At 47.6% G+C, this 27241-nt stretch overlaps 1 protein-coding gene and 1 long non-coding RNA gene across 11 annotated transcripts in view; one reads left to right on the plus strand and one right to left on the minus strand.

Annotated features, from left to right (window-relative positions):
• Positions 1 to 1274, minus strand: part of LOC144493371 (uncharacterized) — a 29834-nt gene extending 28560 nt beyond the window's left edge. The window contains exon 1 of the long non-coding RNA XR_013497735.1: positions 1173 to 1274. This is a non-coding gene — a long non-coding RNA (uncharacterized LOC144493371). The remainder of the gene's footprint in view (positions 1 to 1172) is intronic.
• Positions 1 to 27241, plus strand: part of disp1 (dispatched homolog 1 (Drosophila)) — a 390670-nt gene that overhangs the window by 242001 nt on the left and 121428 nt on the right. The window lies entirely within an intron of this gene.

Below are 27241 nucleotides of genomic sequence, written 5' to 3' on the forward strand. Positions count from 1 at the left end.
TACAAGATGTTGAGAGGTCTGGATAGGGTAGACTCTCAGAGGCTATTTCCAAGGGCTGAAATGGTTGCTACGAGAGGACACAGGTTTAAGGTGCTGGGGGGTAGGTACAGAGGAGATGTCAGGGGTAAGTTTTTCACTCAGAGGGTGGTGGGTGAGTGGAATCGGCTGACGTCGGTGGTGGTGGAGGCAAACTCGTTGGGGTCTTTTAAGAGACTTCTGGATGAGTACATGGGATTTAATGGGATTGAGGGCTATAGATAGGCCTAGAGGTGGGGATGTGATCGGCGCAACCTGTGGGCCGAAGGGCCTGTTTGTGCTGTGGCTTTCTATGTTCTATGTTCTATGTTCTATGTGAAACCCTCCCTCCGACACCAGCTGTTTAGCCTCGTGTTGAGCTGCACTATCTTCCTATTCCTAGCCTCACTGGCACGTGGCACAGGAGTAATCCTGAGATTACAACCCGAGAGGTCCTGCTTTTTAACTTTCTACCTAACTCCCTAAACTGCTGCTGCAGGACCTCATCACTCTTCCTGCCTATGTCGTTTGTACCAATATTTACCACGACCTCTGGCCTCCCTTCAGAATGCTTTCTGTACGTCCAGAGACATCCTGGACCCTGGCACCAGGGAGGCAACATACCATCCTGGAGTCTCTTTCACATCCACAGGAGCGCCTATCTGCACCCCTAACTATAGAGCCCCCTATAACTATTGCTCTTTGTCCCTCCCTGCTTAACAACAGAGCCAGCCATGGTGCCACTGTGGCTGCTGCTGCTGTTACTGTTATCACCTGATAGGCCATTCCTCCAACAGTATCCAAAATGGTATACTTGTTAAAGAGAGGGATGACCACAGGGGATTCCTGCACCGACTGCCTGCCCCTTCTGGCAGTCACCCATCTATCTGCCTGCACCTTGGGTGTGACGTCTCTAAAGCTCCTATCTGTGACACTTTCCGCCACCTTCATGCTCCTAAGTGCATCCAACTGCTGCTCCAACCTATCCATGCGTTCTGTAAGGAGCTGCAATTGGGTGCACTTCCTGCAGACATAGTCGTCCGAGACGCTGGAAGCGTCCCGGATTCCCCCACATCTCACAAGTGCAACACTTAACCCCACTGACCGACATTTCGAGCACCAATTAAATTATTTAAGAAAAAGTATAAAACTCTTACCTTCACATTTACCTTCTCACAGTGGCCTTTTTTTTTGGTTAGAGGAGGAGAGAGGGAGGGAAACACTAATGTAGTGTTTCGGGCTTACCACTCCTTGACATCAGATCTTCCACTTCCCACTTCTGAGTAGATATCGCTGGTCCGACTTAGAATAGAATGGATCCAGTCATCTCAGAATAGAATGGATCCAGTTGCACTCAGAATAAAATGTATCCAGTCATATATGGACTGGAATGGATCCGGTCGTACGCGGACTGGAATGGATCCGGACTGACGCGGACTGGAATAGATCCGGACTGACGTGGACTGGAATGGATCCGGACTGATGCGGACTGGAATGGATCCGGACTGATGCGGACTGGAATGGATCCGGACTGATGCGGACTGGAATAGATCCGGACTGACGCGGACTGGAATGGATCCGGACTGATGCGGACTGAATGGATCCGGACTGACGCGGACTGGAATAGATCCGGACTGACGCAGAATGGAATGGATCCGGTCGTACGCGGACTGGAATGGATCCGGTCGTACGCGGACTGGAATGGATCCGGTCGTACAGATAGTTAATACAGGAACTAAGGTGTTTTGGTAAGCAGACGTTCAGGCTCATCACACAGCCAGCTATCCCTCTCATTTCTTTGCACTAAGCAACCCTTGCATCCGTCTCCACCCCCCACCGCCCCCCCCCCCGCCATGTCTACTGCATCCAACACTCTTTTCCTCCGTCCCCCCCCCGTGTATCCATCGTCCCCCCCCCTTGCATCTGTCACTCCCCCCTTGCATCTGTCACCCCCCCCTTGCGTCCATCCCCACCCCCCTGCATATGTCACTCCCCCTTGCATCTGTCACCCCCACCTTGCATCTGTCACCCCCCCCTTGCATCTGTCACCCCCGCCTTGCATCTGTCACCCCCGCCTTGCATCTGTCACCCCCGCCTTGCATCTGTCACCCCCCCTTGCATCTGTCACCCTCCCCTTGCATCTGTCACCCCCCCCTTGCATCTGTCACCCCCCCTTGCATCTGTCACCCCCCCTTGCATCTGTCACCCCCCCTTGCATCTGTCACCCCCCCTTGCATCTGTCACCCCCCCTTGCATCTGTCACCCCCCCTTGCATCTGTCACCCCCCTTGCATCTGTCACCCCCCCTTGCATCTGTCACCCCCCCTTGCATCTGTCACCCCCCCTTGCATCTGTCACCCCCCCTTGCATCTGTCACCCCCCCTTTGCATCTGTCACCCCCCCTTGCATCTGTCACCCCCCCTTGCATCTGTCACCCCCCCTTGCATCTGTCACCCCCCCTTGCATCTGTCACCCCCCCTTGCATCTGTCACCCCCCTTGCATCTGTCACCCCCCCTTGCATCTGTCACCCCCCCTTGCATCTGTCACCCCCCCTTGCATCTGTCACCCCCCCTTGCATCTGTCACCCCCCCTTGCATCTGTCACCCCCCCTTGCATCTGTCACCCCCCCTTGCATCCGTCACCCCCCCTTGCATCCGTCACCCCCCCTTGCATCCGTCACCCCCCCTTGCATCCGTCACCCCCCCTTGCATCCGTCACCCCCCCTTGCATCCGTCACCCCCCCTTGCATCCGTCACCCCCCCTTGCATCCGTCACCCCCCCTTGCATCCGTCACCCCCCCTTGCATCCGTCACCCCCCCTTGCATCCGTCACCCCCCCTTGCATCCGTCACCCCCCCTTGCATCCGTCACCCCCCCTTGCATCCGTCACCCCCCCTTGCATCCGTCACCCCCCCTTGCATCCGTCACCCCCCCTTGCATCTGTCACCCCCCCTTGCATCTGTCACCCCCCCTTGCATCTGTCACCCCCCCTTGCATCTGTCACCCCCCCTTGCATCTGTCACCCCCCCTTGCATCTGTCACCCCCCCTTGCATCTGTCACCCCCCCTTGCATCTGTCACCCCCCCTTGCATCTGTCACCCCCCCTTGCATCTGTCACCCCCCCTTGCATCTGTCACCCCCCCTTGCATCTGTCACCCCCCCTTGCATCTGTCACCCCCCCTTGCATCTGTCACCCCCCCTTGCATCTGTCACCCCCCCTTGCATCTGTCACCCCCCCTTGCATCTGTCACCCCCCCTTGCATCTGTCACCCCCCCTTGCATCTGTCACCCCCCCTTGCATCTGTCACCCCCCCTTGCATCTGTCACCCCCCCTTGCATCTGTCACCCCCCCTTGCATCTGTCACCCCCCCTTGCATCTGTCACCCCCCCTTGCATCTGTCACCCCCCCTTGCATCTGTCACCCCCCCCTTGCATCTGTCACCCCCCCCCTTGCATCTGTCACCCCCCCCCTTGCATCTGTCACCCCCCCCTTGCATCTGTCACCCCCCCCTTGCATCTGTCACCCCCCCTTGCATCTGTCACCCCCCCTTGCATCTGTCACCCCCCCTTGCATCTGTCACCCCCCCTTGCATCTGTCACCCCCCCTTGCATCTGTCACCCCCCCTTGCATCTGTCACCCCCCCTTGCATCTGTCACCCCCCCTTGCATCTGTCACCCCCCCTTGCATCCGTCACCCCCCCTTGCATCCGTCACCCCCCCTTGCATCCGTCACCCCCCCTTGCATCCGTCACCCCCCCTTGCATCCGTCACCCCCCCTTGCATCCGTCACCCCCCCTTGCATCCGTCACCCCCCCTTGCATCCGTCACCCCCCCTTGCATCCGTCACCCCCCCTTGCATCCGTCAGCCCCCCTTGCATCCGTCACCCCCCCTTGCATCCGTCACCCCCCCTTGCATCCGTCACCCCCCCTTGCATCCGTCACCCCCCCTTGCATCCGTCACCCCCCCTTGCATCTGTCACCCCCCCTTGCATCTGTCACCCCCCCTTGCATCTGTCACCCCCCCTTGCATCTGTCACCCCCCCTTGCATCTGTCACCCCCCCTTGCATCTGTCACCCCCCCTTGCATCTGTCACCCCCCCTTGCATCTGTCACCCCCCCTTGCATCTGTCACCCCCCCTTGCATCTGTCACCCTCCCTTGCATCTGTCACCCCCCCTTGCATCTGTCACCCCCCCCCTTGCATCTGTCACCCCCCCCCCTTGCATCTGTCACCCCCCCCCTTGCATCTGTCACCCCCCCCCTTGCATCTGTCACCCCCCCCCCCCGCATCTGCCACCCTTCCTTGGCATCCATCACTTATACCACTAGCATTTGGAAGGCAGACAAAGGCAGCATGTATTTGCAGAAGGGAAATGATGCTTGACGAATCTACTGGAATTGTTCGAGGATGTAACTAATAGAGTTGACCGAGGAGAACCAGTGGATGTGGTTTATTTAGACTTTCAGAAGGCTTTCGACAAGGTGTCACATAACAGACTACAATCTAAAGTTAAAGCACATGGGATTGCAGGTAATGTCTTGAGATGGATGGAAAGCTGGTTACCAGATAGGAAGCAAAGGGTTGACATAAATGGGTCTTTTTTCTGGTAGGCAGTCAGTGACTTGTGATGTACCACAGCGATCTGTGCTCGGACCCCAATTATATATTGATGATTTGGAAGAGGGAACTAAACATATTATTTCCAAAGTTGCAGATGATACAAAGTTGGGTGGTGGGGTGAGTTGTGAGTGGGATGCAGAGATACTTCAGTGTGATTTAGACAGGTTGAGTGTGTGGGCATCTGCGTGGCAGATGCAGGATAATGTGGATAAATGTGAGGTTTTCCACTTCAGTAGCAATAATAGGAAGGCAGATTATGACTTGAATGAGTGTAAATTGAGAGACGTGGATACTCTGAGAGAGACCTTGTTACCCTTGTGCATCAGTCGCTGAAAGTAAGCATGCAGGTACAGCAGGCAGTAAAGAAGGCAAATGGTATGTTGGCCTTCATAGTGAGAGGATTTGAGTACAGGAATAGGGTTGTTTTACTGCAATAGTATAGGATGTTGATGAGGCCACACCTGGAGTATTGTGTGCAGTTTTGGTGTCCTTATCTGAGGAAGGATGTCCTTGCTATGGAGGGAGTACAGCGAAGGTTTACCAGGCTGATTCCTGGGATGGCAGGTCTGTCATATGAGGAGAGACTAAGTTGGTTAGGATTATATTCACTGGAGTTTAGAAGAATGAGAGGGGAACTCATTGAAACTTATAAAATTGTAACAGGGTTAGACAGGGTAGATTCAGAAAGAATGTTCCCAATGGTGGGGGAATCCAGAACTAGGGGTCATAGTTCGAGAATAATGGGTAAACGTTTTAGGACTGAAGTGAGGAGAGATTTCTTCACCCAGAGGGTGATGAATGTGTGGAATTCACTACCACAGAATGCCAAAACATTGTGCACGCTATGCTGTGTCTGTATAGCACGCAAGAAACAATACGAGTACTGTTTACCAATACACGTGACAATAATAAATCAAATCAAATAAATATAGAATCCATAGCATCCCTACAGTGCAGAAGGAGGCAGTTCTGGAATTAACAGTCTAATGATGACCATGAAGCCATTGTTGATTGTCATCAAAACCCATCTGGTTCACTAATGTCCTTTAGGGAAGGAAACCTGCTGTCCTTACCTGGTCTGGCCTACATATGACTGCAGATCTACAGCAATGTGGTTGACTCTTAACTGCCCCCTCGAGGGCAATTGGGGTCAGGCAATAAATGCTGGCCAGCCAGCAACACTCATCCCATGAATTAAATTTTTTTAAATGAGTACGTATCGCCTCTCTTCGTCCTTCCCTCAAACTGTTATCACTTCACACTTCTGTACTTGAAATTTCATCTGCCATGTGTCTGCCTATTTTACCATTCTGACTATATCCTCTTGAAGTTTACTATCCTGCTTATTGTTTACCTCATTTGAGTCCTGAGTCATCTGCAAACTTTGAAATTATGTCCTGGATCCCAAGTCTGTGTCATTTACTCGACATCAAACGGGCATGTGTTGCAATGTGTTCTTCAATGGATAGCAGTATGCCACCACAAGAGGGGAAGTCATGTGATCCAGTCTTAGTTCCACCTTGGTCTGTGAGCAGAAACTAACACACACAGCATATCTCTGTCTTCAAGCTTTCTTTCTGTGTACATATGTTCTCGGGTGCAGAGTGTAAATAAGTGTACCACAACATGTTTATAACCATTCCTTTGGTATCTTATCGGTAATGTTCTTATCGGTAAGGGAATTAGGGGTTATAGGGATCAGGCGGGTAAGTGGAACTGATCCACTTCAGATCAGCCATGATCTTATTGAATGGCGGGGCAGGCTCGAGGGGCGAGATGGCCTACTCCTGCTCCTATTTCTTATGTTCTTATCTTTAGAAAAACACAACATGATGATCAGTGGTGGGCATTCAGTGTGGCACTAAGATTAACCACAAATATAACATGGTGCACAGCCTTAGGTCATGCTGCATGGCATGAGACATCCTCAAAGTTTTGGTCAGATTGCAACGAAACCGCAGTCTTGGGGACTGTTAAAATCACAGCATGGTGATTGCACAGAAAAGATTTGAAGGCACAGGCTGAGAAAGTGCTCAGGTAAAGAGCTGGTAAGCAGACAGATTCCTCATGGTGAGGCTGCAGCGTAGTTCAGTGAGTGAGACGGTGTGTTGTGTGGCCAGTACAAGAACAAGTGAGTGAGTGGCCTACTGTCACTATCTTAAGGGGAGTTAAGCACAGGAAATAAAAGTAGCTTTACTCGGCGTCACTCACATCCAAAGAACAAATTTTGGGAGTGAGGGGAAGTTCCATTGCTTTGTGCTCCAGTTAAATCCTGCTCCAGTTAAATCCTGCTCCAGTTAACTCCTGCTGGAGAGGCTCTAACTTGGATAACATGGTAACTTGCTGGAAATAAAGAAGAAATTAGGTTGTGGGAAAGAACAATTTACACATTGTTGCTTAACTCAGGTACTTGAAATGTTACGACTTACCTGACACTTCAGTTTTCCTTTCGCATTCAGAAGCTATTAAACATTGTAAGTTTGTTGCACAATGTCAGATAAGTGAATTATTTAGATAAAGTGCTGCAGGTGAAAGGTACGAGTTGGTCTTGGCTTCCTTATGATGTCATCAGGATAGCTCTCGGAGAGTGGGAGGAAGTGTGCAATGGCAGATCTCGCTTGGCAGGGCAATGGGTAAACATTCACAGGTACGGTGGTTCATCTTAATGGAACAATATGGAAGGCATTTGTTCTCTTGTAAGCAGTAACACTGAAGGCATTTTTAAAAGCTACCTGTAGTTCTCCTTAGGGATACACGGCTTCTTTGCATTAATCCATTGGTCCTGAAGCAGCCATTTTTCTCTTTCTCAGCAAAGCCAGAGATTGTACATTCCAGCAATGGTCTTAACAACTTTGCTGACTATTCCCATCTCCCCACGTATCCTGTCATCTCACCCCCTGTCTTCAAAGCTTATTTACTCTCTCTTCTCACAGAGAGGTCTCCTTCACACTCCATCCACACAGTACATTGAACCATAGAATCTAACTGTGCGGAAGGAGGCCAGTTGGTCCACCGAACCTGCATCAGCCCCTTGAGAAAGCTATCCAATCAGTTCCATTCCCTGTGCTTTCCTCATAGCCGTGTACATTTCTTTTCCTTTTTCAAGGATATCTCCAATTCCCTTTTGAAATTTATTATTGAATCAGCTTCTATCCTTCAAGCAGAACTTTCCAGATTATAACAATCTCCTGCATTAAAAAAAAATCTCCTCCGCTCTCTTCTGTTGCCAGTTATCTTGAATCTGTGTCCACTGCCTACCATCCCTTCTGCCAGTGGAAGGTGTTTCCATATTTACTGTACCGAAACTCCATCTACTTCTAAAATGCACTTACCTCACTTTCTATCTATTTTCTGTTTTCATTCCTTTTAATTTTCTTTTGTCCATTCTCTCTCTTCCAGTTCCCAGCCTGAAGAGGACTGATGATAGAATTCCAGTGGCACAGTGGTTAGCACTGCTCCCTCACGGTGTCAGGGAGCCGGGTTCGATTCCCAGCTTGGTTCATTGTCGGTGTGGAGTTTGCACGCTCTCTCCGTGTCAGCGTGGGTTTCCTCCCGGGTGCTCCGGTTTCCTCCCACAGTCCAAAAGACATGCTGGTTAGCTGCATTGGCCATGCTAAATTCTCCCTCAGTGTACCCGAACAGGTGCCGGAGTGTGGCAACTAGGAGATTTCCACAGTAACTTCATTGCAGTGTTAATGTAAGCCTTACTTGTGACAATAAATAATCTTTAAGTCATTTATTTTTGTCATTGGAGATTGACGCTTGTCCACAGTATTGCCGTGTATCCTCTTCCTAAACAAGTGAGGAGACAGTCTGTCACCTGCCTCTCAGCTGTTGTCCTTGGCAGTCTAGTTTCTGGTGCTCCTGCCAGTGAGGTGCTAATGCTCAGTATTGTTCCCATTCCATTTTACATTCTTCAGCTAAAGGAAGCAGATTAAAGATGTTCAGAAACAGATTTTCATTTTTGCTGGTACAAAATGCTGGGACCCCCTTCCTACCAGCTCTGTGGGTGTGTCTATACCCTTCCTACCAGCTCTGTGGGTGTGTCTATACCCTTCCTACCAGCTCTGTGGGTGTGTCTATACCCTCCCTACCAGCTCTGTGGATGTGTCTATACCCTTCCTACCAGCCCTGTGGGTGTGTCTATACCCTTCCTACCAGCTCTGTGGGTGTGTCTATACCCTTCCTACCAGCTCTGTGGGTGTGTCTATACCCTCCCTACCAGCTCTGTGGGTGTGTCTATACCCTTCCTACCAGCTCTGTGGGTGTGTCTATACCCTTCCTACCAGCTCTGTGGGTGTGTCTATACCCCTCCTACCAGCTCTGTGGGTGTATCTATACCCTTCCTACCAGCCCTGTGGGTCTATCTATGATGTGGAGACAGTAAGAAGTCTCACAACACCAGGTTAAAGTCCAACAGGTTTATTTGGTAGCAAATACCATAAGCTTTCGGAGCACAGCTCCTTCGTCAGATGGAGTGGATATCTGTTCTCAAACAGTGCAAACAGACACAGAAATCAAATTACAGAATACTGATTAGAATGCAAATCTCTACAGCCAGCCAGGTCTTAAATGTACAGACAATGTGGGTGGAGGGAGCATTAAACACAGGTTAAAGAGATGTGTATTGTCTCCAGACAGAACAGCTAGTGAAATTCTGCAAGTCGAGGAGGCAAGCTGTGGGGGTTACTGATAATGTGACATAAATCCAACATCCCGGTTTAGGCCGTCCTCATGTGTGCGGAACTTGGCTGTCAGTTTCTGCTCAGCGACTCTGCACTGTCGTGAAGGCCGCCCTTCCTACCAGCTCTGTGGGTGTGTCTATACCCTTCCTACCAGCTCTGTGGGTGTGTCTATACCCTTCCTACCAGCTCTGTGGGTGTGTCTATACCCTTCCTACCAGCTCAGTGGGTGTGTCTATACCCTTCCTACCAGCTCTGTGGGTGTATCTATACCCTTCCTACCAGCTCTGTGGGTGTGTCTATACCCTTCCTACCAGCTCTGTGGGTGTATCTATACCCTTCCTACCAGCTCTGTGGGTGTATCTATACCCTTCCTACCAGCCCTGTGGGTGTGTCTATACCCTTCCTACCAGCCCTGTGGGTGTGTCTATACCCTTCCTACCAGCTCTGTGGGTGTGACTATACCAGATGGTCTATCTATACCCTTCCTACCAGCCCTGTGGGTGTGTCTATACCCTTCCTACCAGCTCTGTGGGCGTGTCTATACCAGATGGGTGAGATCCTAAATGAATATTTCTCATCAGTATTTACTGTTGAGAAAGGCATGGATGTTAGGGAACTTGGGGAAATAAATAGTGATGTCTTGAAGAGTGTATGTATGGGCGGCACGGTAGCACAGTGGCATTGCTGCCTCATTGCGCCAGGGACCTGGGTTTGATTCCAGCCTCGGATCACTGTCTGTGTGGAGTTTGCACATTCTCCTTTTGTCTGTGTGGGTTTCCTCCGGGTGCTCCGGCTTCCTCCCATGGTCCAAAGGTGTGTGTGTTAGGTGAATTGGCCATGCTAAATTACCCCTTAGTGTCGGGGACTAGCAAGGATAAATGCACGGGGTTACGGGGATAGGGCCTGGGTGGGATTGTGGTCCGTGCAGGCATGATGGGCCGAATGGTCTCCTTCTGCACTGAGATTTTATGATTCCATGATTCTATTACAGAGAAGGTGATGCTGGAAGTCTTAAAGTTGATACATACCCGGGACCTGATGAAGTGTATCTCTGAACGTTGTGGAAGGCTGGGGAGGAAATTGCGGGTCCCCTAGCAGAGATATTTGAATCATCAACAGCCTGAAGATTGGAGGGTGGCAAATGTTGTACCTTTGTTTAAGAAGGGCTGCAGGGAAAATCCTGGGAACTACAGGCCAGCGAGCCTAACGTCTGTAGTGGGTAAGTTGTTGGTAGATATTCTGAGATGCGATCTACAGGCATTTAGAGAGGCAAGGACTGATTAGGGACAGTCAGCATGACTTTGAGTGAAAAATCATATCTCTCTCAAATTTGATTTTTTGAAGGAATAAACAAGATGGTAGATAAGGACAGTACAGTCAACGTTGTCTACAGGGACTTTAGCAAGGCCTTTGACAGGGTACCACATGGTAGATTGTTGCAGAAGGTTAAATCTCACGGGATCCAGGGTGAGGTATCTAAATGGATACAAAATTGGCTTCTTGACAGGTTGTAGAGAGTTGTTTTTCAAACTGGAGGCCTGTGCCCAGCGGTGTGCCTCAGGGATCAGTGCTGGGCCCACTTTATTTGTTATTTATATTAATGATTTGGATGAGAATTTAGAAGGCATGGTTAGTAAGTTTGCAGATGACACCAAGACTGGTGGCATAGTGGACAGTGAAGAAGGTTATCTAGGATTACAACGGGATCTTGATCAATTGGGCCAGTGGGTTGACGAATGGCAGATGAAGTTTAATTTGGATAAATGTGAGGTGATGCATTTTGGTAGATTGAACCAGGACAGGACTTAAACAGTTAATGGTAGGGCGTTGGGGAGAGTTTTAGAACGAAGAGATCGAGGTGTACAGGTTCATATCTCCTTGAAAGTGGAGTCACAGGTGGACAGAGTGGTGAAGAAGGCATTCGGCATGCTTGGTTTCATTGGTCAGAACATTGAATACAGGAGTTGGGACGTCTTGTTGAAGTTGTACAAGACATTGGTAAGGCCACACTTGGAATACTGTGTATAGTTCTGGTCACCCTATTATAGAAAGGATATTATTAAACTAGAAAGAGTGCAGAAAAGATTTACTAGGATGCTACCCGGACTTGATGGTTTGAGTTATAAGGAGAGGCTGGATAGCCTGGGACTTTTTTTTCTGGAGCTTAGAAATCTTAGGAGTGATCTTGTCGAGGTCTATAAAATAATGAGGGGCACAGATCAGCGAGATAGTCAATATCTTTTCCCAAAGGTAGGGGAGTCTAAAACTAGAGGGCATAGGTTTAAGGTGAGAGGGGAGAGATACAAAAGTGTCCAGAGGGGCAATTTTTTCACACACAGGGTGGTGAGTGTCTGGAACAAGCTGCCAGAGGTAGTAGTAGAGGTGGTTACAATTTTGTCTTTTAAAAAGCATTTAGATATTTACATGGGTAAGATTGGTATAGAGCGATACGGGCCAAATGTGGACAATTGGGACTAGCTTAATGGTAAAAACTGGGTGACGCAGACAAGTTGGGCCGAAGGGCCTGTTTCCATGCTGTAAACCTCTAATGACTGTATGTACTTGGAATTCCAACAGCAGGTATCCCCGTCGCAGGCTGGTCTGTAATTGAGCAGAAGGCTTTGAAATTGCTCAGTTTCATCATAGCTGGAGGATGTTGTTGAAAATTGCAATGTGCAGTGCAGAAAAGCAAGTGAATTCCCCTGCAAATGTGCAGTGTGTGGGCAGCTTTCTGCTTGGACTGGCAACAAATATAGAAACTGTGCCTTGCAGCCAAATACTGCACCAGGATTAAAAGAAAATCTGTTGAGTAGTGAAAATCTGAAATAAAACATGATAAAGCTGGCCGCACGCCAGAGGAAGATAGGTTAGCTTTTCTTTTTAAGAGCTGGTTCAGTTGTGCAAGGGAATAGAGGAATAATCATTCCAAGCCTGGAACCTGGTCCACTATTCAATTACATCATGGCTGATTTGTATCCTAAGTCCATCTACTTGCACTGGTATTTTAACCATGTTGAGAAAGATTGGGAGGGGGGGATGGGGCTGGGGGTCAGGCATATTATAGAAAATAATGAAGGAGTGTGGGGAATAAAAGTTATATTGAAAAAGAGCAGGCAAATGAGATTAAGGTGACTGCATGTGGAGGAGAAGAACAAACACAGACTAGGGTGAATACCCTCTTTTTTTGTGTTGTAAATTCTGTGTAATAACTAAGGTTTTTACACATTGCATCAAAAAGAAAAGCATGGTAGTCAGTGATGTGTCTTGATGGAAACAGTTTTACAGAGGATTGCATAGGATGACAGCACAGAAACAGGCCATTTGGCCCAACCAGTTCGTGCTGGTGTTTGTGCTCCATTGGAACCTCCTCGCATTTTCCTCTTCTAAATCCACCATTGTAACGTCTGCTTCCTTCTGCCTCAAATACATATCCAGCTTCTCTTTAAATGCACCTTTACAATTCACTTCAACCAGTCCTGGGTGGAGAATTCCACATTCTTATTACTCTTGGGTAAAGATCATCTGATCATAAGAAATGATTTTTACTGGTAAGAGTTTTACTTGCTGTATCTGATTTTTAGCGGGGGTTTTGTTTTTTAAAAGTTTATTATTTTTAACGGTAAAAGCGGAAGTAGGCTGTGGGGTGACCTGGGACGGGGTCATTTAGCGCGCGAGGTTTTAAAAGGCAGGCCGCACTATTCAGCGGGCAGCGTTGTAGCGGGCAGCGGAGTGAGCAGGTAGCAGAGTGAGAGCTGAAGGGCTTTGGCTCAACGGGCTTTGGAGGAAATGGGCGAGGGAGGGCAGGTTTAAAGAGAAAAAAACATTTTTTTTTTGTTTTTCAACTTTTAAGTCTGTAGAATCTGAGGAAAAGGGGCATTATGAATGTGAAGCCAGTTTACTGTTCTCAGTGCCGGATGTGGGAGGTCGTGGAGTCTCCGAGCCTCCCAGAAGTGCAAATCTGCGCTGGGTGCGTCGAGCTGCGGCTCCTAAGGGACCGAGTTAGGGAACTGGAGCTGCAGCTCGAGGACATTCGTCTGGTCAGGGGAAACGAGGAGGTGATAGATAGGAGTTATAGGCAGGTGGTCACACCGGGGCCACAAGAAGCAGGCAAGTGGGTCACAGTCACAGAAAGGGAAAAGTCAGGTGGTAGAGAGTACCCCAGTGGTTGTGCCCCTTAAAAATAAGTACTCTTGTTTGAGTACTGTTGGGGTGGACAGCCCACCTGGTGGAAGCAGCAGTGGTCGTGCCTCCGGTGTGGGGTCCGGCCTTGTAGCACAGAAGGGTAAGGAAAGGAGGAGGAAGGCAGTGGTGATCGGGGACTCTACAGTGAGGGGGTCAGACAGGCGTTTTTGTGGAGGAAGTCGAGAAACCCGGATGGTGGTTTGCCTCCCTGGTGCCGGGATCAGGGATGTTTCTGACCGTATCCAAGAAATCCTGAAGTGGGAGGGAGAGGAGCCAGAGGTCGTGGTGCATACTGGTACCACTGACATAGGCAGGAAAGGGGAAGGGGTTGTGAAAAGAGAATATAGGAAGTTAGGTAGGGAGTTAAGAAGAAGGAACGCAAAGGTAGTAATCTCGGGATTGCTGCCTGTGCCACGAGACAGTGAGGGAAGGAACGGAATAAGGTGGAGGATAAATGCGTGGCTGAGGGATTGGAGCAGGGGTCAGGGATTCAGGTTCCTGGATCATTGGGACCTCTTTAGGGGCAGATGTGACCTGTACAAAAAGGACGGGTTTCACTTAAATCCCAGGAGGACCAATATCCTGGCAGGAAGATTTGCTAAGGCTACTGGGGAGTACATAGAACATAGAACATAGAAAGCCACAGCACAAACAGGCCCTTCGGCCCACAGGTTGCGCCGATCACATCCCCACCTCTAGGCCTATCTATAGCCCTCAATCCCATTAAATCCCATGTACTCATCCAGAAGTCTCTTAAAAGACCCCAACGAGTTTGCCTCCACCACCACCGACGTCAGCCGATTCCACTCACCCACCACCCTCTGAGTGAAAAACTTACCCCTGACATCTCCTCTGTACCTACCCCCCAGCACCTTAAACCTGTGTTTAAGCTATTTGTCTGGAGCTCTGCACAGCAACATTCCAATGAGACAGGGGAGTTATGGTAGGTTACAGGAACCATGGTGCATGAAAGCTGTAACGAATTTAGTCAAGAAGAAAAGAAAAGCCTACAAAAGGTTCAGGGAGCTAGAATGGTTCGGGGCTGGGAATCAAAATGAGGTGACTGGGAGAGAGGAGGTTAGCTTAAAAATAAAAGGGGCTTGTAGACAGTGTGAGAGGGAGGATACGCAGGTGATGGAGAAGGGGAGCGCTCAGACCGAAGGGTTGAGATGTGTTTATTCTAACACAAGGAGTGTAGTGAACAAAATGGATGAGCTTAGAGCGTGGATCACGACTTGGAAGTGTGATGCGGTGGCCATTACAGAGACTTGGTTATCTCAGGGACAGGACTGGATACTTCAAGTGCCGGGTTTCAGATGTTTTAGGAGGGACAGGGAAGGAGGCAAAAGAGGTGAGGGAGTGGCACTGTTGATCAGGGATAGTGTCACGGCTGTAGAAAAGATGGATGCCACAGAGGGATTGTCTACGGAATCTCTGTGGGTGGAGGTTCGCAACAGGAAGGGGTCAATAACTTTACTGGGTGTTTTCTATAGGCCGCCCAATAGTAACAGGGATGTTGAGGAGCAGATTGGGAAGCAGATCCTGGAGAGATGTGATTATAACAGAGTGGTCGTGATGGGAGATTTTAATTTCCCAAATATCGATTGGAATATCCCTAGGGTAAGGGGTTTAGATGGGGAGGAGTTTGTTAGGTGTGTTCAGGAGGGCTTCCTGACACAGTATGTGGATAAGCCTACAAGAGGAGAGGCTATACTTGATTTGGTATTGGGGAATGAACCTGGGCAGGTGTCAGATCTCTCAGTTGGAGAGCATTTTGGGGATAGTGATCATAACTTTATCTCCTTTACATTAGCATTGGAGAGAGATAGGATCAGTCAAGCTAGGAAAGTGTTTATTTGGAGTAAGAGCAATTATGAGGCTATTAGGCAGGAAATTAGAGGCATAAATTGGAAGGAGGTTTTCTCAGGGAAATGTATAGAAGAAATGTGGCAAATTTTCAAGGAAAATTTGTCTGGAGCTCTGCACAGCAACATTCCAATGAGACAGGGGAGTTATGGTAGGTTACAGGAACCATGGTGCATGAAAGCTGTAACGAATTTAGTCAAGAAGAAAAGAAAAGCCTACAAAAGGTTCAGGGAGCTAGATAATGTTAGAAATCTAGAAGAGTATACGACTAGTAGGAAGGAACTTAAGAGGGAAATTAGAAGAGCAAGAAGGGGTCATGAGAAGTCCTTGGCAGACAGGATAAAGGAAAACCCCAAGGCATTCTACAAGTATGTTAAGAGCAAGAAGATAAGATGTGAAGGAGTAGGACCTATCAAATGTGACGGTGGGAAAGTCTGTATAGAACCAGTAGAAATAGCAGAGGTACTCAATGAATACTTTACTTCAGTATTCACGGTGGAAAAGGATCTTGGTAGTTGCAGTGCTGACTTGCAGTGGACTGAGAAGATTGAGCATATGGACATTAGGAAGAGGATGTGTTGGAGCTTTTGAAAAGCATCAAGTTCGATAAATCGCCGGGACTGGATGGGTTGTACCCCAGGTTACTGTGGGAGGCGAGGGAAGAGATTACTGAGCCTCTGGCGATGATCTTTGCGTCATCAATGGAGACGGGAGAGGTTCCGGAGGATTGGAGGATTGCGGATGTGGTTCCGTTATTCAAGAAAGGGAGAAGAGATAGCCCGGGAAATTATAGACCAGTGAATCTAACCTCAGTGGTTGGTAAGTTGATGGAGAAGATCCTGAGAGGCAGGATTTATGAACATCTGGAGAGGAATAGTACGATCAGAAATAGCCAGCACGGCTTTGTCCAAGGCAGATCATGCCTTACAAGCCTAATTGAATTTTTTGAAGATGTAACTAGACACATAGACGAGGGAAGAGCAGTAGATGTAGTTTATATGGATTTCAGCAAGGCGTTTGATAAGGTGCCCCATGCAAGGCTTACTGAGAAAGTGAAGGGGCATGGGATACAAGGGGACATTGCCTTGTGGATTCAGAACTAGCTTGCCTACAGAAGGCAAAGAGTAGTTGTAGATGGGTCTTTTTCAGCATGGAGGTTGGACACCAGTGGAGTGCCGAGGGATCTGTTCTGGGACCCTTGCTCTTTGTGATTTTTATAAATGACCTGGATGAGGAAGTGGAGGGATGGGTTGGCAAGTTTGCTGATGACACAAAGGTTGGTGGTGTTGTGGATAGTGTAGAGGGATGCCAGCAGTTGCAACGAGACATAGATAAGATGCAAGACTGGGCAGAGAAGTGGCAGATGGACTTCAACCCAAATAAGTGTGTGGTGGTTCATTTTGGCAGGTCGAATAGGATGAAAGGATATAATATTAAGGGTAAGACGCTTGGCAGTGTGGAAGATCAGAAGGATCTTGGGGTCCGGGTTCATAGGACGCTCAAAGCAGCGTCGCAGGTAGAGGCTGTGGTTAAGAAGGCATATGGAATACTGGCCTTCATCAATAGAGGAATTGAGTTTAGAAATCGGGAGATAATGCTGCAGCTGTATAGGACCCTGGTCAGACCCCACCTGGAGTACTGTGCCCAGTTCTGGTCGCCTCATTGCAGAAAGGATGTGGAAGCCATAGAAAGGGTGCAGAGGAGATTTACAAGAATGTTGCCTGGATTAGGTGGCATGCCTTATGAGGATAGGTTGAGAGAGCTAGGTCTTTTCTTCTTGGAGAAGCGAAGGATGAGAGGTGACCTGATAGAGGTGTATAAGATGTTGAGAGGCATTGATAGAGTGGATTCTCAGAGGCTTTTACCCAGGGCTGAAATGGTTGCCACAAGAGGTCACAGGTTTAGGGTGCTGGGGAGTAGGCACAGAGGAGATGTTAGGGGTACGTTTTTCACTCAGAGGGTGGTGGGTGCGTGGAATCGGCTGCCGGTAGTGTTGGTGGAGGTGGATTCGATGGGGTCTTTTAAGAGACTTTTGGATAAGTTCATGGAAGTTAGTAAGATCGAGGGTTATAGGTAAGTCTAGTAGGTAGGGACATGTTTGGCGCAACTTGTGGGCCGAAGGGCCTGTTTGTGCTGTAGCTTTTCTATGTTCTATGTAGGATGGGCTATTTATTCAAAGTTTTAGAAAAATGTGTTTTTGGTCCAGTTTTATCTCATGAATTAAAATGTTATATTCATCACCTGTAGCTTCAACCTGTACGAATTCTTCATGCTCTGCTCATTTCCCCCTCTACAGAGGCATTTTTACCTCCATTTTCACAGTAACCTAATTGCAGTGTTAATGTAAGCCTACTTGTGACACTAACAAATAAACTTAAACTTCTGTTTGATATTGCTGTTGAACAATGCTCGTGTCCCTTCGACCTAGTAAGGATGTAATTGGAATTAACGGGTGGTTTATGTGATAAGGGCCGGGATTCTCTGGCTTCCCAGCCACGTATTTCTCATCAGCGGGAGGTGGCACATTGTTTGCTAGCAGCAGGATTCTCTGGTCCGCCGACATCACCCCACCCTGACAGGAAACCCGCGAACGGTGTTGCGCATTCTCCTCGTGTCTGTGTGGGTTTCCTCCGGGTGCTCCAGTTTCCTCCCACAGTCCAAAGATGTGCGGGTTAGGTTGATTGGCCGTGCTAAAATTGCCCCTTAGTGTCCTGAGATGCGTAGGTTAGAGGGATTAGCGGGTAAATATATAGGGATAAGGGGGTAGGGCCTGGGTGGGATTGTGGTCGGTGCAGACTCGATGGGCCAGATGGCCTCTTTCTGCACTGTAGGGTTTCTATGATTCTATGCTGCCAGACCTGCTGAGATTTTCCAGCGTTTTCACTTTTGGTTTCAGATTCCAGCATCTGCAATAATTTGCTTTTATTCTTGTCAGTGGCAGTACTTCCGATTTCTGTTGGGTCCAAATGATTTTGCACCCACGGTGAATACACATCATAGTATTGTGCATTGAAACTCGGCCACTAAGTTCCTGGCTCCCCAGCATTGGATTTGAAAGTAGCCCAATGAAGTTCAGGGGAAACCCCGACAGAAGTTACAGCTACAGTTTACACAGCAAATGTCCAGCGGTATTAATGCCTCCTGTACTGAGTTGGGAACTACCAACAGATGATTGGTTGTCTATACTCCTGATGGTTCAACTACCAACAGTCCAAAGATGTGCGGGTTAGGTTGATTGGCCAGGTTAAAAAAAAAATTGCCCCTTAGAGTCCTGAGATGCGTAGGTTAGAGGGATTAGCAAGTAAATATGTGGGGGTAGGGCTTGGGTGGGATTGTGGTCGGTGCAGACTCGATGGGCCGAATGGCCTCCTTCCGCACTGTAGGGTTTCTATTCTATTCTATTCTAACAAAGCGATTTAAAATTGCTAATGGTTCTGCCAGTGTTATGCTAATAGTTACTTTGAAAAAGTTAGAAGAAAGAAAAGCACTTCAAACTTCAGGAGAACACCCGGACCGGTCCCTGCAAGGTACACCCCCTAAACCACTGCCCCCTCCGATGTCCGACCCCCACCACCACCACCCCTTCCATTGTCTGGCCCCTTACCACCTCCCCCTCCTGATGTCTGACCACTCCCCCACTGCCCCCCTCCCGATTTTCGACCCCATCACTGTCCCCCTGCCTTTCCTCTCCCATGTCCAAATTCCGTCCCCCAAACACCACTGTTCTCTCCCAATGTCTGACTACCCTGCCCCACCACCTCCTCCTGATATCCACCCACCCCTTGCTCCAACCATCCACTGAGCTTAGATGCTTACATTCTCCCTGGCCTGTGTTCCTTTTAATGGGACCTTTAAACTCAACTGCGTTACGGCAGCCAGTGTCTTAAAAAAGAGAGCATGTTCTCATTCTTTTAGACTCCAACGCTGGACCCAGGGCGCTACATAAATGCATATCCCTCATTCAACCATTACTTACCAATCATCAAACCAGGGATCATCCCTGATTCAATGGAGAGTGCAGGAGGATGTGCCAGGAGCAGCACCAGGCATACGTAAAGAATGAGGTGTCAAACTGGTGAAGCTACAACACGGGATATCAAACATTGGAAGCAGCATGTGATAGACAGAGCTAAGCGATCCCACAACTAACAGATCAGATTAAAACTCTGCTGCCACATCCAGTCGTGAATGGTGGTGGACAATTAAACAACAAGGCTGGAACATTGGGCGGAGAAATGGCAGATGGAATTTAATCTAGATAAATGCGAAGTGATGCATTTCGGTAGATCTAATGCAAGGGGGAGCTATACAATAAATGGCAGAACCATCAGGAGTATAGACACACAGAGGGAGCTGGGTGTACAAGTCCACAGATCCTTAAAGGTGGCAGCACAGGTGGAGAGGGTGGTGAAGGCGGCATATGGCATGCTTGCCTTTATTGGACGGGACATAGAATATAAAAGTTGGCATATGATGTTGCAGCTGTATAGAACGATGGTTAGGCCGCATTTGGAATACGGCGTCAAGTTCTGGTTGCCACACTACCAGAAGGACGTGGAGGCTTTGGAGAGAATACAGAGAAGGTTTACCAGGATGTTGCCTGGTATGGAGAGTCTTAGCCATGAGGAGAGATTGGGTAAACAGGGGTTGTTCTCCCTGGAAAGACAGAGGATGAGGGGCGACCTAATAGAGGTGTATAAAATTATGAAGGGCATAGATAGGGTGAACAGTGGGCAGCTTTTTCCCAGGTCAGAGGTGACAAACACAAGGGGCCACGGGTTCAACACAGATGTCAGGGGGATGTATTTTACAAGCAAGGTGATTGAGGCGGACATGCTGGGATCGTTTAAGACTTATCTAGATCGCCACATGAACAGACTGGGAATAGAGGGATACAAAAGAATGGTCTAGTTGGGCACATGAGCGGCGCAGGCTTGGAGGGCCGAAGGGCCTGTTCCTGTGCTGTATTGTTCTTTGTTCTTAACTCACTGAAGGAGGAGGCTCCAAAAACATCGTCATCGTCAATGACAGGAAGCCCAACATATCAGTGCAACTAACAAGTCTAAAGTATTTGTGACCATGTTCAGCCTGAAGTGCCAAATTGCAAATTTAATTTGAATGCACCAACAGACCAGCTTTAACTTGGGAGGGTGCAGCGTCTCAGATAATGTCTCTGGATCAGCTCTTACTACTGATAAGAAACTTTATAGAATCTTGTAATTGGGAACTGAGTGAGGAAGCTGGAGATGAAGATGAATTGTCTGGTCTGCAGATGATGCACACAACTGCTATTCCCACGCAAGTATTCACTCTGTTTGCTTTTTTAATGCTTCAAACTTAATAGCTGGTGTGCGAGGGAGAATTCAGGTGAGGCAAGGTTTGAAAAATTATAATGGAAAGGACAGGGTGGGTAATGATAACCAGAGTATGATAAAAAGGGACAGGCAAAGTAAGAGTGCATCAGCTATTAAGGTCAGAGTGGGGCAAGATGGTAACAAGAGAGAATTAAAAACTCTTTATTTAAATACATGTAGAATTCACAAACAGATGGTGAATATATATATATAAACAGATGGTGATATCCATTGATAGCCATTAGAGATGTGGCTGCCAGAAATCCAATAGGGAATTCAGAAGAAACATCGTCTGGAATTCACTGCCTAAAAGGGCAGAGGAAATAGATTTAAAAATAAGATTCAAAAAGGATCAAACGGATAAATACATGAAGAGGAAAATTTGCAGAGCTATGGGAAAAGAGCACAGGCCTAGCACAAATAGGATTATGATTTCACAGAACAAGTGTTGGAATGATGTACTGAATGGTCTCCTTCCTTGGTTCTGACAAGAACGGTTACAACAGGCATTAAAAAAGCCAGCCTTCTCATATGCCTCGACAGGTTGAAGGGAGGAAGTAGGATCACAAAGTTAAGTACAGATGATGTTTCTCTTCCTCATGTTTTATAGAAACCAAGTCAATCCTCTGCCTAACATGACATCTGATACTTCCCGGGTGACCCTGGGTTGTCGGACATTTGAGTTCCATCAGAAGTGTTGAGTTTTTGACAGGTTTCTGATTGACAAGGGAGTCCAGGGTTATGGGGACAGGCAGAAAAGTGGAGTTAAGGCCACAATCAGATAAGACATGAATGACAGAGCAGGCTCGATGGTCTAATGGCCTACTCCTGCACCTATTTAGAACATAGAACATAGAAAAGCTACAGCACAAACAGGCCCTTCGGCCCACAAGTTGCGCCAAACATGTCCCTACCTAATAGGCTGACCTATAACCCTCTATCTTACTAACTTCCATGAACTTATCCAAAAGTCTCTTAAAAGACCCTATCAAATCCACCTCCACCGCCACTACCGGCAGCCGATTCCACGCACCCACCACCCTCTGAGTGAAAAACTCATGACTCTGCGCTGTCGTGTGTTGTGAAGGCCGTCTTGGAGAATGCTTACCCAAGTATCAGAGGCCGAATGCCCGTGACTGCTGAAGTGCTCCCCAACAGGAAGAGAACAGTCTTACCTGGTGATTGTCGAGCGGTGTTCATTCATCCGTTGTCGTAGCGTCTGCATGGTTTCCCCAATGTACCATGCCTCGGGACATCCTTTCCTGCAGCGTATCGGGTAGACAATGACAACACACGACAGCGCAGAGTCGCTGAGCAGAGACTGATAGCCAGGTTCCGCACACATGAGGACGGCCTCAACCAGGATCTTCGGTTCATGTCACACTATCTGTAACTCCCACAACTTGCCTGGACTTGCAAAGTCTCACTGGCTGTCCTGTCTGGAGACAATACACATCTCTTTAACCTGTGCTAATTAATGCTCTCTCCACTCATTGTCTATACCTTTAAGACTTGATTAGCAGTAAAGACTCGCATTCCAATCATTATTCTGTAAATTGAGTTTGTGTCTTTATATGCCCTGTTTGTGAACAGAACTCCCACTCACCTGACGAAGGAGCAGCGCTCCGAAAGCTAGTGGCTTTTGCTACCAAATAAACCTGTTGGACTTTAATCTGGTGTTGTTAGACTCCTTACTGTGCAAACTCCATACAGACGTGACCCAAGCCAGGAATTGAACCCAGGTCCCTGGAGCTGTGAAGCAGCAGTGCTAACCACTGTGCTACCGTGCCGCCCATCTGTAAGCATCTGTAAGGAGAGAAGAAAGCTGACGTTTCAAGTCCAGACAACCCTTTGTCAAAGCTGCCAAACCTGCTGAGATTTTCCAGCGTTTTCTCTTTTGGCCACTGACAAGAAGTTGTCATCACTATTTGTCGAAGCTTGCTGTATGCAAATTGTGGCTGTGTTTCCTACATCACAACAATGACCTAATACTTCATTGCTGTAAAATAATTTGGGATGTCCTAACTCTGTGAGTGGCACTACATAAATGCAGATTCTTTCTTTATATCCGTGTACCATTATGGTGCAATTATCCTCTGCCCTCTATTCCTCCTTCACCCAAGGTCTGCACTTGGTCTCAGTTTCCCTGTTTGCAATATCAGGGATGGGTAATTATCAGAGGTAAAAAACCTTTTCATCTGTAAGAAGTGTATTCTGATAATGTAAGCCCGCTATTCAAAAATGGATGGCTAAAACTGAACTATAGACCAGTGAGTCGAATGTCGGTACTGTGGAAGTTGCTGGAGTCCATGGTCAGGGATTTCATGACTTGGCATTTGGAAGGCAGTGGTCGAATCAGACCAAATCAGCATGGATTTACAAAGGGGAAATCATGCTTGATGAATCTTTTGGAATTCTCTGAGGATGTAACTGTTAATGGTTTGGAAGAAGGAACTAAATGTATTATCTCCAAATTTGCAGATGACACAAAGTTGGGTGGGAGGGTGAGCTATGAGGAGGATGCAGAGATGCTTCAGCATCATTTGGACAGGCTGAATGTGTGGGCATGTGCACGACAGATGCAGTATAATGTGGATAAATGTGACATCCACTTTGGCAGCAATAATAGGAAAACAAATTGTTACTTGAATGGGTGTAAATCGAGAGAGGTGGACACTCAACAAGACTTTGGTGTCCTCATGCATCAGTTGCTGAAAGTAAGCGCTCAGGTACAGCAGGCAGTAAAGAAAGCAAATGGTATGTTGACCTTCATAGCGAGAGAATTTGAGTATAGGGATAGGGATGTTTTGCTGCAATTGTATCGGGCGTTGGTGAGGCCACACCTGGAGTATTGTGTGCAATTTTGGTGTCCTTATCTGAGGAAGGATGTCCTTACTATAGAGGGAGTACAGCGAGGGTTTACCAGGCTGATTCCTGGGATGGTAGGTCTGTCAGATGAGGAGAGACAAAATCGGTTAGAATATATTCACTGGAGTTTAGAAGAGAACAGATCTCATAGAAACTTATAGAATTCTGATAGGGTAGATTCAGAAAGAATGTTCCCAATGGTGGGGGAGTCCAGAACCAGGGGTCATAGTTTGAAGATAAGGGGTAAACCTTTTAGAGCTGAGGTGAGAAGATATTTCTTCACCCAGAGGATGGTGAATGTGTGGAATTCACTACCACAGAAAGTAGTTGAGGCCAAAATGTTGTGTGACTTCAAGAAGAAATTAGATAAAGCTCTTGGGGCTAAAGGGATCAAGGGATATGGGGAGGAAGGGGGATCAGGATATTAAATTTGATGATCATCCGTGATCACAATGAATGGCGGAGCAGGCTCAAAGAGTTGAATGGCCTACTCCTGCTTCTAGTTTCAATGATGCAGCAAAAGAACATCAGATCCATCTTTACTGAGCAGTTATATAGAAACATTTGAATATAAAACCGAAAATGCTGGAGGTAAACGCAAGGTCTGAAAAGTCAACAGCTTTGTCACAGTTGTGGATGCTATAGAATCTGAACTGAGCAGCATAACCTGCTCTGTTTAAGATCTCCTTTCGAGGGGGAAATACTTTATGGAATCTCATTTCTTTCTGATGTGGAGCCAGTGATTCTCCAGCCTAACCAATCAGAGCTGGCATCTTGGAAGCCAGTGACTGAAGTTTGTGTACTGAGTTAACACCTGGCAGCTGCTGAGTCTGCACTCCCAGTAATGAAAATGGGTCAGAGCAACAAAAAACCAGTTATCCTTACTCTAGCCCCAAGTTCCAGTCTTCTGGATCCTGCTTAATCTCGGGATGCACACGGTATCGTGCCAAATACAGCCTTGCATAGCTTTTGTATGTTTAAATTCAATGAAGAAGCAGGTGGAGACTGTTGTTTGATCATTTCTGTATTTGCTGATTGTTTGTCTTTCATCTATTAAAGCGTCCATTTAATTCCATAGAAAGATGCAGAGTCAAAAGCTTGAAGGGATTTGTGTCGCTGCTTCTGATGGTCTTGGACCTTTTCAGCTATGATGCTTTTATTCTCTCTGTGTAATGAGGTGGTTTAAACAGCGCTAAAATTCAAACAAATAAAGGCAATTGTGTTGAAAGCTGTGACTGGGCTTCTTTCATTTCAACAAGAACCAAATAATACTGATGCTGGAAATCTGAAATAAAAACTGAAGATGTTGGAACTGGAATATTTTCACCTGCTGAGTATTTCTAGCATTTTCTGTTTTCATTTCCTTTAATTGCTTCAATAATAATTTTGAATTTAGTTAATGCCTTTCACGAATCAGAGCACCACATTGAGGAACTGTGATCTTTGTTTGCAGGCAAATGTGACAGTTAATTTGCACACAGCAAGATCCCATATTTGATATATGGCAGGTAATCTATTTTAGGTGTCAGATCATAGAGTCCCTATAGTGCAGAAGGAGGCCGTTTGACCCATCGAACCTGCGCCGACAACAATCTCACTGAGGCCCTATCCCCGTAACCCCACATATTTATCCTGCTAATCCCCCTGATACTAAGGGGCAATTTAACATGGCCAATCCACCTTATCTGCACATCTTTGGAGTGTGGGAGGAAATTGGAGCACCCAGAGGAAACCCACGCAGACACGGGGCTTTGGTGAGACCACACCTGGAGTATTGTGTGCCGTTTTGGTGTCCTTGCTATGGAGGGAGTGCAGTATATGGGGATTGCAAACTCCACACAGACAGTGACCCGAGGCTGGAATTGAACCAGGGTCCCTGGCGCTGTGAGGCAGCAGTGCTGACCACTGTGTCACCGTGTTGCCCACTGAAACTTTTGTCAGTGATGGGATTTCAAGAAGAAATTAGATATCACTCTTGGGGCAGATGAGAGATGACTCTTGGTTAGTATAGTTTTTTGCTTTGTATGCAGCCCTTAAGTGAAGAGTCAATGGCCCTCCCACCTGTTAGTAACTTCTATCCGATACACTTTCATTCTATACTCTGTGTGCCTCAGTGCTCCGTGATTTATGTGCTTAAACTTTCATTGACTACTGTTGTGATTAATATTACACAAACGTCAAAACAAAGAGAACAAAGAAAATTACAGCACAGGAACAGGCCCTTCAGCCCTCCAAGCCTGCACCAACCATGCTGCCCGACTTAACTAAAACCCCCTACCCTTCCGGGGACCATATCCCTCTATTCCCATCCTATTCATGTATTTGTCAAGACGCCCCTTAAAAGTCACTACCGTATCCGCTTCCACTACCTCTCCCGACAACGAGTTCCAGGCACACACCACCCTCTGTGTAAACAAAATCTGCCTTGTACATCTCCTTTAAACCTGGCCCCTCACACCTTAAACCTGTGCCCCCTAGTAATTGACTCTTCCACCTGGGAAAAAGCTTCTGACTATCCACTCTGTCCATGCCCCTCATAATCTTGTAGACTTCTATCAGGTCACCCCTCAACCTCCGTCGTTCCAGTGAGAACTCAGCGCTGATCCCTGAGGAACGCCACTTGTCACAGCCCTCCATTCAGAAATGCACCCTTCCACTGCTACCCTCTGTCTTCTTTGACCAAGATGTGGAGATGCCGGCGTTGGACTGGGGTAAACACAGTAAGAAGTTTAACAACACCAGGTTAAAGTCCAACAGGTTTATTTGGTAGCAAAAGCCACACAAGCTTTCGAGGCTCTAAGCCCCTTCTTCAGGTGAGTGGGAATTCTGTTCACAAACAGAACTTATAAAGACACAGACTCAATTTACATGAATAATGGTTGGAATGCGAATACTTACAACTAATCAAGTCTTTAAGAAACAAAACAATGGGAGTGGAGAGAGCATCAAGACAGGCTAAAAAGATGTGTATTGTCTCCAGACAAGACAGCCAGTGAAACTCTGCAGGTCCACGCAACTGTGGGAGTTACAAATAGTGTGACATGAACCCAATATCCCGGTTGAGGCCGTCCTTGTGTGTGCGGAACTTGGCTATCAGTTTCTGCTCAGCGACTCTGCGCTGTCGTGTGTTGCAACTCGGCCAACGTTGTCTACCTGATACGCTGCAAGAAAGGATGTCCCGAGGCATGGTACATTGGGGAAACTATGCAGACGCTGCGACAACGAATGAATGAACACCGCTCGTCAATCACCAGGCAAGACTGTTCTCTTCCTGTTGGGGAGCACTTCAGCGGTCACGGGCATTCGGCCTCTGATATTCGGGTAAGCGTTCTCCAAGGCGGCCTTCGCGACACACGACAGCGCAGAGTCGCTGAGCAGAAACTGATAGCCAAGTTCCGCACACACAAGGACGGCCTCAACCGGGATATTGGGTTCATGTCACACTATTTGTAACTCCCACAGTTGCGTGGACCTGCAGAGTTTCACTGGCTGTCTTGTCTGGAGACAATACACATCTTTTTAGCCTGTCTTGATGCTCTCTCCACTCCCATTGTTTTGTTTCTTAAAGACTTGATTAGTTGTAAGTATTCGCATTCCAACCATTATTCATGTAAATTGAGTCTGTGTCTTTATAAGTTCTGTTTGTGAACAG

This window comes from Mustelus asterias, chromosome 5, assembly GCF_964213995.1.
Source record: "Mustelus asterias chromosome 5, sMusAst1.hap1.1, whole genome shotgun sequence".
In the NCBI taxonomy this organism is placed as follows: Eukaryota; Metazoa; Chordata; class Chondrichthyes; order Carcharhiniformes; family Triakidae; genus Mustelus; species Mustelus asterias.